The sequence below is a fragment of the Streptopelia decaocto genome, assembly GCF_964273445.1.
Source record: "Streptopelia decaocto genome assembly, chromosome: 14".
Classification (NCBI taxonomy): Eukaryota; Metazoa; Chordata; class Aves; order Columbiformes; family Columbidae; genus Streptopelia; species Streptopelia decaocto.
Window position 1 is genome coordinate 11,167,913 of NC_138669.1, and position 3,913 is coordinate 11,171,825.

A 3,913-nucleotide genomic window follows, 5' to 3' on the forward strand; every position below is an offset into this window, starting at 1 on the left:
ATGAAGTGGCTTTAACCCCTCTTTCTTGGGAGATGCTCTGAAGGTCTGGGGGCCTTTTTGGAGTAATGAAAGTAATATTTCTACAGTGTGGAGACCACATGCAAAAGCTTCCATAACTCTTAGGGCCCCTGTGAGACTGTGCTGGGTAAACGGAGAGCAGCACAAAGCCCTGGAGGGGTCATGTAGAGCACTGCATGGGCAGCTGCCCACGAATAAGCTAGAAATCTCAAATCTCACCACTAAACACATTTTTTACCACATCTAGACCAAAAATATAAAAACCTCACCCTGCACAATAAGGGATGTATGGAGGATGCCTGGAGTCCTGCACTCTTCCTTCAATTGTGAGTGTTGAGTTTTCTTTCAAATCACTTACATGACTATATTGAGTTTTGGGTGGGTGATGAAAACTTAATCTGTTTTTTTTTTTTTTTTTAACCTGACAGGTAAATGAATGCATTATTCAGGCAATCTCATGTATTTCCTTAATGTGCATGCTTTATAATAGAGGCATTTAATTTTTTAATAAGTTTTGCTACCCAAGCTTGCATAAAAACATTCTGTTTGGTTGCACCAGTCACCTTCTATTAGGTAATATAGCACAATCTGACTTAGTGGCATTTTGGTGGATAATATGACAAAAACGGTTTCTTTTTAAGAAAAACATGTAACCAAATCAAACACAAGAATAAGCATTACAAAAATTGTGACATGCTGAGAGAAAAGCCTCACAGATATAAAATGGTAAAGGTCAGGATCTGTTACTCAGGTCTTGTTTGCAAGTAAAAATACCACGCTAACGTGTGGCTGTCAAAAACCTAAGCGAGGCAGACACACTTATGACAAATAATTTTGACAATTCTCATAAGCTGAAAAGCACCTTTTTGCCTCTCTTTTGAAATGTTTCCCTCCTGCTTTACATATGTACAGAGAGAGACTTAACAAAGACATTAAAACAACAGGGTGCTGTTAAAAATAACCTGTACCAAGCACTGTCTTTTTTGGACTCTCTGGGGAATGTATTAACTGTCAGCAGTCTAACTTAGTAACTAACCTTCCTGAGTTTGCAATGCACAAAATGATTCACTTCTCTTTTTCAAATATACTTCTCTATACATTATTAAGCAAATTAAGAGATGTTCCTTGTTGCTTTCATGTCTTGGGCAGAATTTCATTCCAGTCTAAGGGAGACTTTGGTGAAGGTAAGCAGAATGAAGAGCTGAATACTTCATAGAGTCAAAATGCATTCACTTCTGCAATTTTTGTAAAAGGTAAAAATAAGAACTTTTGAAAATTTTCAGCAATGAAATAGAGTAACACAGTGAATTACAGGAAAATATCTTGTTTTTGGCAGAGATGTTGTAGCAAGTTTTCTTGGTCCTAGGTAGAATATTTGGCCAGAAAGACAGACCTTAAAATAGCCACTGCTTGGGGCACTGCAGAGTGTGGAGCCTGCTTGTACGAGAACAGGGGTGGTGACCCAAATCACCTTTATCCTGGGAAAATCCCTGCAGATGTGCACGATATATTGTGCAGTTGGACAACATTGTGAGATGCAAATGAGAACTGCGCTTGTTCATTGAATTATTTGTGTACTGAAGCAAAGGAAATAAATACTTCTCTGGTTTATGTTAATCAGACTCTGCCTTCGACATGAGGCTGTGATGTTATCTTTGTCATCCTGCTGCAAAGTCTTTGAACTATTCTCCATACAAAAGGGCCTAACAGTTGTAAAAATACTATCCAACTTCTATCAGGAATTGCTCTCCTGTATAAATAGGATCTCGCACTTTAAAACTAGCAGAGCTTAGCCTTAAGAAAACTATATTTTTCAGTTCAAATATATCTGTATTCTTGTTTTGTTACACAGAGCCTGTTCAGTGAGGAATTATCTTGTTAAGATCTAATCGTATATGGTGTATGTATGGTGTAAATATATGGCCATTTAAAATTCAAATACAGAATGCGGAGGTCATTGTAGGAACCTTCTGTGCCTCGGCAAGTGTGAATGAATTATCAGACTGCTTTCATTCTTTCCTCACTGTTCACATTACTATTTGCAGCTGGGAGCTATGCCATAAGTTACCTTTATATTAGCAATGAAAATTCCAAGGCTTTAAAAACAACATATTTCTTCTTCTTTTACTCTCAGTTTTTATTTGTAGGCTGTAAAAACATACAGTGTGTCTGCTGATCAGAAACTGCTTGAGATGTTAGAAATTTGGTAAGCTGAAGTGCGTTTGGCGTAGTGTGGCTCGGAAAAAGAGAACCTGGGGATTTACCGGTCCCCGACCTCTGTGGTGTGACTGGTTATTTTAGTGTTGCCCATGACACTTGTCCTGTGTGACTGGTGCTCGGATGGTCAGAGAGGATCTTGTTCTGCTGCAAGGCTGCGTTGCTGGGGTGTTTGGCAGAGAAGCCGCTGCATCTGTGGGGAGCTGTAGGTGTGGGTAAAGCGGCTGGTTAGGACAGGAAGGTGCTGGGGGTGGCAAAGCAGCTGCAGCTCTGCTGCCTGCCCTGCCTGCATCAGGCAGCAGCTTGGTGGCTGCTGCTGGGGCAGCAATCCTGAGTCTGGGGTGGCAAAACTGGCAGCTCCCAGTAGACCTGAGTTCTACCCATCCCAGCTCTTCCAGGCAACAGACCTGGTTCTCTAGGGATACCTGTGTTTAGCTCTTCGCTTTCTTTTTCCTATGGCAGGAACAGCAAAACCCACTCCAAGTCTTGGTGCCTCATCCTTGGAGCAGCCAAATTCAGGTTGGCTTGTAATGCTGAGATGCTTTGAGCTGCCTTGCTCTGAAGGTGTTAATCTGTTCAGAAGCCTCAGCAATAGAGATGTAGGGGAAGGCCCATTGCCTCTGTTTGGGACATCTCCTGCTCAGCCTGGGCAGTGTTGCTGGGGGGGGACTCTTCACCAGGATGACCATGTGGAAGAGTTTTCCAACTCTTTCAAAAGACACAAAAGAAAGATTTTACTGTAGTAACTGGTGGTGACTTTGTTCTCTGGGAGTAGGAACGTTGGCTATTATAATTAATTGAATATTGTAGCTAAGCTACTGGATAAAATCACAAGTTCCTCAGCTCTGGCTGTAAAACCTACACACTCCTTCCAAATTCCCAGTTCTGCTACTGTTGAAGAATGGATATCCCACAAGGGAATTCTGGTTTGTCTCAAAGGGAAGTTGTTTATACCTTCTACAAAGTCTGTGAAAAAGCTTTAGCAACAGCGTGAGCAGCTGTAGTTCTGGGTCCCTGGTTACTCCACTTGCCTTTTTCTGTGCTTGATTCCTGTTTGGCATTGCAATCCTCACCTGGTTCACTTAAGAGTGACATAACATTTTAATGTAAGCCTCTCAGCAGCGCAGCCTCCTTTTTGGGTAAAAGAAAATGGTAGTGTAATGCTGGCTCATCAATGTGTTTAGATAACTTTACGTGACAGTTGTACCTATTGGTACCCACACCAACTTTCCCCCTTTCACCCTGAAAATGTCAAATGGTCCTGGTTTTGCTTTGATGTTGTCTGTGTGCAGTATTTTACACTAAGGGTAAGACACAGACAAGCACACAATATTGAAGTTTTTGCTTCTTGCCAGATTTTCTAACTAAGAAAGGTTTCCTCTCGGCAGTTCTCTCTCCAGATAATACCACCCCATCTTCTCAAATTGTAAAAGCCCCTGTATATTTGATATCTTGTGGACTGTCACCTGTTTTGAAACGGAGATTATATTTACTGGGCATTTTGTTGATAGAAGATAAAATATGAATGAAATTGTAATTTTATGGCAGATACTGTAGCTGTAACTGTCACAAGTGCTCTGTATCCTCAATAGCAAGATGAAAAAAAACAGTATCTTAAAACATTTAATTGACTTTTTTTTTCCAGTTAAGCCAGGAAAAAATCCTCAAAATTATGAAC